Source organism: Anopheles gambiae, chromosome 3, assembly GCF_943734735.2.
Source record: "Anopheles gambiae chromosome 3, idAnoGambNW_F1_1, whole genome shotgun sequence".
Taxonomy (NCBI): domain Eukaryota; kingdom Metazoa; phylum Arthropoda; class Insecta; order Diptera; family Culicidae; genus Anopheles; species Anopheles gambiae.
Window position 1 is genome coordinate 57,129,476 of NC_064602.1, and position 11,187 is coordinate 57,140,662.

Consider the following 11,187-nt stretch of genomic DNA (forward strand, 5'->3'; position numbering starts at 1 on the left):
CAAAGTTTTAGTTTTAATTCAGTGATAAGGCCGCTTGTTTGGCCAATCACTTAATACAATAAACAATACAATACAACAATACAACATTCATATTGGGATCACAAAAAAAATTATCAAATAATTACACACGTGCATGAACATGCTTACTTGTTAGGTTATCGTTGTACATAAATGTAATAAAATACATTTTAATCATTATTAAGTTTAAAATTATCTTTCTGATTTTTTAAAAAAACATTCATTTTTGTTTTAATTTAAACCGCTTAGAAAATAGCAATATACAGGCGGTCCCCGAGATACACGGTACCTCTTATACGCGGATTCGGAGATACGCGGTTTTCTAAATTTGACAGTTCTTTGAGCAAATTGTACTGATTTGACACATCAATTGCAAATTGCCAAATAATTTCCGTTTTGATCGAACGTTAAAAACTATTTAAAAAGGTTTAAAACAGTTATATTCAGTCAGAATAATATCAAATAATTCATAAAGTGACTAAAACCACTTACTTGCAAAATTACACGAAAATTAGTGATATTTTAGCTGGAAATCACGAGATTCGACTTACGCGGAAATTCGAGATACGCGGTATTTTGCGGCCGTTTTCGGTCCCCATTAACCGTGTATCTCGGGGACCGCCTGTATATATGATACAATTAGAACTCGCTAATTGCATTTATATCATATGTCTACAAAAAAAGATAGATTTTGTTTATTGGAAAGACATTTTGTAACACGACTAATGTCTGCGTATTTTGTCATGTTTGTTATTTTGTACAATGTGGATAAACTGACTTTTTCTCATGTTTATGTGAACAACTCGGATTTGTTGTATTCAATTGAAAAAGCAGACTTGCAATTGGCGAGGTTTAAATGTATTTGACTTCGTCATATGACAACTCGCGTATCTGTCAAGTCAAAAACGTAAACAAACACGGACAACCGCCCGTAAAGATTGTGTGCAGAATAATCGTGAAATTTTATGTGAAAACTCGGGAAAAGGTAAGTGTTCTGTGCATATTTCGGTAAATAAACTATCTTTTAATGTTTGAGCACATTATTCCACAGAAAAAACATCATTTCATCCCGAAATTTGGCAACATTCGTCCGAGTATGATCGAGCAGCTGTGTTTGTGTGTATGCCGACGAAATACGACGCCGTTAAGATGAAATGTTTTACTTTTTCACTTTTACTTTACTTTTTCACTTTACTTTTTCATGAAATCACAATGAATTGTAAAAATAATGCAGATTTAATGATATTGATCTTTGTTACAGTTTCTATAACAATCACTAAAGCCGGCTGTGATCGTGATCGGCACATTCTCAACTGGACCAATACCCTGGTCGTTGTGTAGCAAACCAACGTTGGCATACACCACAAAATAGCATGGAAAGGAAAGTATTATAAAATAATGTCATATAAAATACATTTTATCGTTGTACTGGACAATGTGCATCGCAATTTAAAAAAAAGTGTGTGTGTTTTTGTTTACATCCGAATACAGAACCTACAACGCTATACTGTGGTTCGAGCACTCGCTAAGTAACGCTTGAGCTTTGAGCTTTCATTGAGCTTACATAGAATGTTACACGCTACCTGCTCACTAAGGACTGCTATCGAGCAGTGTTATGAGCAGGTAGCGAGCAGTAACGCCTCCATTCAAAAATCGCGAAACGTAACGCTCCAATGCTATTTGGGTACCCAAGCGGCATCGCTGAGAGAGAATTAAGCTTTTCCCCAAGGTGAATTTAAAAATATCAGGTGGTGGACTCTAGTGCATTTTGACAATTCGTCACTTGACGTAAGGTCCCCAGGATTCAAACTTTGTTTACATTAATTAAATTTGTTCATATAATTTATCTACCCCATTTTTTCGAATCAATATTCTTTAAAAATATATTTTGGACTTTGTGAGTTCTTATTTAACATTGAAACATACATTAAAGTGTGTTATTTTGTGTTATTCTGTGAATTTATTCTAGAACTCTTTGTGTTTTCGACATTTTTGATGATAAAAATTAAGAAATCATTATTTTTTTTCAATTTTTACATTAATTCCTCATTATCTACGAGCCGCATGGACAATATACTTGAGATTAGAACTCATGCTAGCATGATTTTAAATTTCGTGCATAAAAAAATCATCAAATCTTTTGTTAATATATTACGTTTTTTCGATAAAATCAATAGACACACTAAAATGCACATAATAACAAAGAAATCTGTTATATTTGCTAAGCTTTGTGTGCGGAAACCAATGGTCAACGGTTCTAAAATGACGTAAAGTCCCTCAACTATGGCGACCCCCCAAAGGCCCTAATCCACCACCTGATATTTTAAATCCACCTTGGCTTTTCCCGTCGTTTCCCCCCCTGACATACCCACGGACGGCGTGTTTGTTTCTACGCGATGCGTTATTCTCTGTTGTTGTTGTTGCTTTTAACACTGTTACCACAAGAGCTTGAAGCAAGAAGCGTTTCACACCATCACCGTCTCACCCAGACTTTGGTGTCGTGATGCGTTTATTTGTACCCCCGCCCCTATATTCTTCTTACCCGTACCGCGCACCCCATACATTCTGACTTAGAATTCGAAGCAAAGCGAGATGGTCTAACTGAATTTGGAAAATATGAGTGATGGATATTTCATAACGATTCACATCACATATTTTAAAGCAAAATTTACAAAAACTTAATGAAAAAAATTAAAACTAAAATTTTATGAAAAAATTAAAGGTTTCCGCCATCGGTACAAAGATATAAAAATAATTATATTAACAACTTATATATAGTATATTATATATGTTATAATATAATATACCATATGAATAAATGTATATATAAGTATGTATAGATATGTGTATATATATATACATATATATATATATATATATATATATATATATATATATATATATATATATATATATATATATATATATATATATATATATATATATATATATATATATATATATATATATTATTAAATTTATTATTTCTATATTTATATTTATAAATGTATGTGTATTTATATATGTATTTATATATGTTTTTTTAAACAACCTTATCTTGAAGAATTGAAAAAGGAACAGAGTAAATTGTCTGTTTTACTTAATAACATGGTGTTGGGATCACCCTGTGTCGCGATTGCCGATCGGTTGACGGATAAGCCGATCACTCCCGATGATACGCGCTATCAGCGAGAGAGTGACAAGTTTCGGCCTCTTCGCTCCCGACCGGCCCGTACGACGGACGTATTTCAATCCCGTTTGTTATTGTTTTATAAGTGTACTAATTTATATATTATATTACATTGTAGATAATAAATCCATACCATTTTAAAAGTACAAAAGTGGCGACGAGGATAAAGGAAACACGGGAACAACGTATTGTGTTAATTCATATCTACGTGCTGTGCTGCATTGTGCTAAATGGAGAACGGCCGGCCATCGCGCGACGGCCATGTCGAGCAGCAGCAAGAAAGCCTTAATGCCAACTGGATACAGGATATATTTCGGCAACAGCAAGATTCTCTACACCAGCAACAGCAGGCGTTTTTAAAACAGCAAGAGCAGCTCATGACAAAAGTTTTCGCAACTATAAAGTTTCCGCAACCGACAGGATCGGAGAGTGTTATCGAAGCGTTAGCGAAGGACGTGCAAGAGTTCCGTTACAATCCGGATGATCGCGTATTTTTTGCCGGATGGTTTACACGCTTCGGAAGTTTGTTTGTGGATGATGCGAGAGAGCTGGATGATGCCATGCGTGTAAGATTGTTGCTGCGAAAGCTTGGGATGGTAGAGCACGAGCGATATGTTTCACACATACTACCGTCCAAGCCGGGTGATTTTGATTTTGACACAACTGTAACAAAGCTAAAGAAGCTGTTTGGCTCACCGTGCTCCGAGATGGAAAGGCGTTTTAAGTGCATAAATATGGCGAAAACGAAACAAGAAGATTTTGTATCATACTCGTGTCGTGTGAATAAGGCAGTGGTTGAATCTGAGCTAAGTGTTTTATCTGAAGAGGAGCTTAAATGTTTGATATTTGTGTGTGGTCTCAAGGATGAAAGTTATGCCGATGTACGTACACGTTTGTTGAGTCGTTTAGGAGACAAACGTGTGACTACCCTTGATGAAATGACAGAAGAATGCAAACGTCTAGCCACTTTGAGACATGATGATGCTATGATAAACGCCGATAAAACAGTCAGTGCAATACGAGGTCAGCAAAGCTATAGACCATATTCCAAAACACCAAATAACACTAAGCATGAGAGCAAGGCCGAGTCCTCGATTAAGTGTTGGTTGTGCGGTGAAGGGCATCATGCCAGGAGATGTCCATATAAAAGTCACCAATGTCGTAAATGCCGTCGGTACGGGCACATGGACGGATTTTGTAACTCCGCTTTAAGATGGTCCAACGGTGGGAGGCAGAAGAGCATAAGAACTGTTTGGATAAACAGAATTTCAAATTTTAAACGTGGACTGGTGAATGTTATTTTAAATGAGATGCCAACTCGGATGATGATCGATTCTGGTGCCGACATAACCCTAATATCTAAAAAGCATTGGTTGGATATGGGTAAACCGGCGATGACACAACCTGACATTAAAGCCAAAACAGCATCCGGAGAGCCTTTGCACATTTTGGGCGAGTTCCAGTGTATGATGAGCATAGGGCAGCAGTGTAAACCGTGTATGGTACGTGTTGTTAACGCTGATTTACTGCTGTTAGGTGCGGATGCTATGGAGATTTTTGGTTTGTGGGATGTTCCGTTATCATCAATTTGCCGGCGAGTCGATGTCGGCGATGTGAGCTGTGGAGCTCTTAGTACGTCATATCCGGAGTTATTTGCTGATAGGCTCGGGCGTTGTATAAAGACACAGGTTAAACTTCAATTGAAGGATGATGCTTCCCCTGTGTTCCGCCCCAAGCGACCTGTTGCGTACGCTATGTTACAGCCAGTGACTGATGAGCTTCAGCGGTTAGAGGATGAAGGGGTAATCACACATGTGGAGTATTCAGAGTGGGCCGCTCCAATAGTGGTGGTGCGCAAGGCAAACGGTAGTATAAGGATCTGTGGTGACTATTCCACAGGCCTTAATAATGCGCTAATGACACACCAGTACCCGTTACCTCTGCCAGAAGATATTTTCGCGAGCTTGAGCAATTGTGCAGTTTTCAGCCAATTAGACCTCTCTGACGCATTTCTGCAAGTGGAGGTAGATGAAAAATGTCGAGATTTTTTAACAGTAAACACGCATCGTGGGTTATTCAGATACAACCGATTGCCACCAGGTGCTAAAGCTGCGCCGGGAGCGTTCCAGCAATTAATGGATACAATGGTGGCCAGTTTGGCTGGAGTAGCTGTGTATCTGGATGATATTGTTGTAGGAGGAAAAGATATGGCAGAGCACGATCGTAATCTTCATGCCGTGTTAGAGAAACTACAAGAGTACGGTTTTACTTTACGTGCAGAGAAATGCAGTTTTCGGAAGCCCCAAATTAAATATTTGGGCCATTTGTTGGATGCAAAAGGGTTGCGGCCAGACCCTGATAAGATTACTGCCATCATTAAGCTCCAGCCTCCGACTGACGTCCCGGGAATGCGATCGTTTCTCGGGGCGATCAACTATTACGGAAAATTTGTCCACAACATGCGTATATTACGGCAGCCTCTGGACGAGCTGCTGAAGGAAGAGAGATTATTTAAATGGATACCGCAATGTCAGCATGCTTTTGAGCAGTTTAAGAAGATTTTGGCTTCGGACCTTTTGCTGACTCATTATAACCCACTGCTCGAAATCGTAGTCTCAGCGGATGCTTCTTCGGTAGGCATTGGGGCTACAATATCACACAGGTGGCCTGACGGAAGAATGAAAGTGGTCCAACATGCATCGAGAGCGCTCACAGCAACGGAACAACGGTACAGTCAGCCTGATCGTGAAGGCTTGGCCATCATTTTTGCCGTCACGAAGTTTCATCGAATGCTGTTTGGGCGACATTTCTTGTTACAAACTGACCATCAGCCATTACTAAGAATATTTGGATCTAAAAAGGGGATACCAACATACACCGCGAATCGGTTGCAGCGTTTCGCTTTGACGTTGTTACTTTACGATTTTCATATCGAGTATGTTCAAACTGATAAATTTGGAAATGCTGATGTGCTCTCTCGTCTAATGGACCGACACGAAAAACCTGAGCAGGACTTTGTAATTGCCAGCATCGAGCTTGAGAGCGACATAGGAGCTTTAGTAAAGAATGCAGCGAGGATATTGCCGCTAGCTTTTGAAGACGTTGTGCGCGAGTCGCGCAAAGACCCTGTGCTTCGGGTGTTGTTAAAGTACATCCAGAATGGATGGCCAAAGAGGCTAGAAGGCCGTGAGCTAAAAATTTTTCACGCGCGACGTGACTCTTTATCGGCAATTGAGGATTGCATTATTTTTGGAGACCGGTTAATCATACCTTTGTCGCAGCGCCAGCATGTACTTGAGTTGATGCACCGAGGACATCCGGGAATTGAGCGCATGAAAGGAATAGCACGAAGCTATGTATATTGGCCAAACATAGATGCAGATATTGAGGATATGGTGAAATGCTGTAAATCGTGCGCTTCTGCGGCTAAGTCTCCAAATCTAAGCTCACCGGTACCTTGGCAAACAACGGATGCACCTTGGCAGAGGGTACATATTGATTATGCTGGGCCAATTGAAGACATGTATTTCCTGTTAGTGATTGATTCACATTCCAAATGGCCAGAGATTGTACCCACCTCACAAATATCTGCTACTGCAACTGTTGCTATTTTGAGACGATTGTGTGCAGGACTGGGAATGCCAAATACAATCGTAAGCGATAACGGAAGGCAGTTCACGAGCATAGCATTTGCTGATTTTTGTAACACCAATGGTATTGAACACATCAGAACTGCCCCGTACCACCCGCAGTCCAACGGCCAGGCTGAACGGTTCGTGGACTCGTTCAAAAGAGCGTTAAAAAAGATTAAGGTGGGAGAGGTGTCGTTGCAGGAAGCATTGGACATGTTTCTTTTAACATATAGAAGTACACCTAATAAGCAGTTGGAAGGCATGAAAACCCCGGCAGAAGTTATGTTTGGTCGCAAGATTCGTACTTGCCTAGAGCTGCTGCGCCCACCTGTAAAAGCTTCACCTTATCAAGATGATGGACAGTTTTCAACCAGAAGTTTTAACATTGGTGAATCTGTGTATGCGAAGAAACATCATTACAACACCTGGAGTTGGGTGCCAGCTATTATTGATAAGCGAATTGGAAAAGTGATGTACCAAGTGGTGAATTCTGCTGGTAAATGTTGGCGGTCACACATCAACCAGTTACGGCCGCGATTGAACAACAAGACTGATTTTAAGGCACAGGATTTACAGCCGTATGCTAAGCAGACTTCGATTGCCTTAGACATTTTACTGGATGAATGTCATTCCGATGCAGATACACAATCGCCAGTTTCATCATCGTCATCGCCAGCTTCATCATCATCATCGTCATCGCCAGTTTCATCATCGTCATCGTCATCATCGTCATCGTCATCATCGTCATCGTCACCGTCGTCCGGCTCACTGTTATGCACTTCTCCATTGTCAGAGATGGGTACGGAAACGATTGCATCCCCTGGTTTTGAAACAGCAGATAGCGGATCACCATCGCCGGTACAGCCTCTACGCCGATCTTCGCGAGCTCGAAGACAACCGCAGTGGATGGAGTCGTACCAGCGTGATTAAAGAGGGGGGATGTTGGGATCACCCTGTGTCGCGATTGCCGATCGGTTGACGGATAAGCCGATCACTCCCGATGATACGCGCTATCAGCGAGAGAGTGACAAGTTTCGGCCTCTTCGCTCCCGACCGGCCCGTACGACGGACGTATTTCAATCCCGTTTGTTATTGTTTTATAAGTGTACTAATTTATATATTATATTACATTGTAGATAATAAATCCATACCATTTTAAAAGTACAAAACATGGGATCACAAAAAAATTATCAAATAATTACACACGTGCATGAACATGCTTACTAGTTAGGTTATCGTTGTATAGAAATGTAATAAAATACATTGTAATCATTATTAAGTTTATAATTATCTTCCAGATTATTTAAAAAAAACACTGATGTTTGTTTTAATTTAAACCGTTTTGAAAATAGCAATACAGGCGGTCCCCGAGATACACGGTACCTCTTATACGCGGATTCGGAGATACGCGGTTTTCTAAATATGACAATTCTTTGAGCAAATTGTACTGATTTGACACATCAATTTTAAATTGCCAAATAATTTCCGTTTTGATCGAATGTAAAAAACTATTTCAAATGGTTTAAAACTGTTATATTCAGTAAGATTTATATCAACTAATTTATAAAGTAACTATAACCTCCCCTTGCTTGCAAAATTACACGAACATTACTGATATTTTAGCTGGAAACCACGAGATTCGACTTACGCGGAAATTCGAGATACGCGGTATTTTGTGGCCGTTTTCGGTCCCCATTAACCGTGTATCTCGGGGACCGCCTGTATATATGATACAATTAGAACTCGCTAATTGCATTTATATCATATGTCTACAAAAAAAAGATATATTTTGTTTATTAGAAAGACATTTTGTAACACGACTAATGTCTGCGTATTTTGTCATGTTTGTTATTTTATACAATGTGGATAAACTGACTTTTTCTCATATTTATGTGAACAACTCGGATTTGTTGTATTCAATTGAAAAAGCAGACTTGCAATTGGCGAGGTTTGAATGTATTTGACTTCGTCACATGACAGCTCGCATATTTGTCAAGTCAGAAACGTAAACAAACACGGACAACCGCCCGTAAAGATTGTGTGCAGAATAGTCGTGAAATTTTATGTGAAAACTAGGGTAAAGGTAAGTGTTCTGTGCATATTTCAGTAAATAAACTATCTTTTAATGTTTGAACACATTATTCCACAGAAAAAACATCATTTCATCCCGAAATTTGGCAACATTCGTCCGAGTATGATCGAGCAGCTGTGTGTGTGTGTATGCCGACGAAATACGACGCCGGTAAAATGAAATGTTTTACTTGTTGACTTTTACTTTACTTTTTCACTTTACTTTTTCATGAAATCACAATGAATTGTAAAAATAATGCAGATTTAATGATATTGATCTTTGTTACAGTTTCTACAACAATCACTAAAGCCGGCTGTGATCGTGATCGGCACATTCTCAACTGGACCAACACACCGGTCGTTGTGTATCTTCAAGCAAACCAACGTTGCCATACACCACAAAATAGCATGGAAAGGAAAGTATTATAAAATAATGTCATATTTGAAAGCATTCGAATTTTTCATTGTTATTTTTCCACTGCAAACAGGACATTGGATCACCGCATCGACAAGTGGTTTTTATGTGCAAGTGTTGTTAAGAAGTGTGTTGTACGGTGTATTATGTGTTTTACTTTATTTGTATCGCTTTGCAAGTGGTACAATTAGTGCGTTTAATCGTTGTGCTACTGCTAACGAAAAAACGATCCGAGCATTAGAAGCGGCAACAATAAATGTGCCTGACGCAGAGACAACAACGCCGTCGGCATCCGTTGATACCATCCAAAGTGATGGTTGAAATCGTATATAAACGTGTAAAACCATATATTGGGGCATGTAAGTATTGAATAATAGTTAAATAAAATACATTTTATCGTTGTACTGGACAATGTGCATCGAAATTTTAAAAAAGTGTGTGTGTTTTTGTTTACATCCGAATACAGAACCCACAGCGTTATACTGTGGTTCGAGCACTCGCTAAGTAACGCTTGAGCTTTGAGCTTTCATTGAGCTTACATAGAATGTTACACGCTACCTGCTCACTAAGGACTGCTATCGAGCAGTGTTATGAGCAGGTAGCGAGCAGTAACGCCTCCATACAAAAATCGCGAAACGTAACGCTCCAATGCTATTTGGGTATGTTCTTTTTAATGTGCCGGCCCTTCTCGCAAGGCGTGCTATGTTAGCGATGCGTAATATACAATAAGGTACAGTACAGGTTACAGTAAGGACGGCCTAACTTTTTTGCGTACTTTCTAAACTAATTTAGTTTCCTAATTAATTGATTAACACCTTAAATTGTACCTTACTATTTCTTAAATATCATATGGCCTAACATCAATTTACCTTAATTCACTTGATTTCTTACTGTCAACTAATTCAAAATCAAACCTAACACTTATACGCTTATCCCTTATTTTACTTCTTATGCTCTCTCGCAATAGGTCTTCTTCTTCTTCTTATTTGGTTTGATGGCATATATTCTCCTATGTTTTCCGTCATACGGAGCCATAATCAGAGTTTCAACCATCTTTTTATAGGAGGGGGATTCAGGGTCCATTCTCCTTTTCTGTGTTCTCTTCTTTGGTTTACAGATTATAGTTATTTTCTTGTGACTTTTGATTTTTCCGTCATATATTGGGTAAATGTACCAATAGTGGTGCAATTTGTAGTGGTACCGATGTGTTTTAATGGATTCAAATTGTCAGGAAGGACAGTTTCTGAATATTTTAACACATAGCAATTGGAATATGTTTTATCTTCGCAATCACAACCATTTTCACCATGAAATACATCAAATTTACGAAAAAATACATATTTTTGTGACTGCTTCGTTGTACCTATAATTTTTGGTGTAGTAAGTTCGGAAGATAGCTACGGTCGCCATGTAATGTAATGAGCGTACATACGGTACAACTGATCAACGCGTACCATCGCGGTAGGTCAGTGTTTCGCTGACATGTATCGAGGTAGAATAACACTTTGTTCGAAGCGGACTTTTCGACACTTGATCGTCCAGGCGATCATAGAAACCTTTAGGAGGTTTCCCTTACTGGAAACGTTGGAGTTTAGAGGCCTTACCTTGGGTAGGGGGACATAACTAAACTCTTTAAATGAGAACCCAAATAACCAAATCGTCCTTAACCCACTGTAAAACCACTTCAAACCCACGTGGGTTTGTGGTGGTCGATTCAGTCGTTAACCCACCAAATTTTAGAACAATCGGAGCTGCCAGTTCCGATCCGATGTATTTATCTTGCCCACCCTTAACCCACCTTTTCCAAAAATGCTTAGAGGAAAAGTTTAGTCAAGGGTTGGCTAAGGTCAATATGCTGAACA

The 11,187-nt window shown here is 39.2% G+C and overlaps 1 long non-coding RNA gene across 1 annotated transcript; it reads left to right on the plus strand.

The window, feature by feature from the left end:
* The first annotated feature begins 8,601 nt into the window (after positions 1-8,601).
* Positions 8,602-9,323, plus strand: LOC133393524 (uncharacterized). Its single transcript, XR_009766230.1, has 3 exons — positions 8,602-8,923; positions 8,990-9,082; positions 9,200-9,323. It is a non-coding gene; the product is annotated as an uncharacterized LOC133393524 (long non-coding RNA).
* The last annotated feature ends 1,864 nt before the right edge of the window (positions 9,324-11,187 follow it).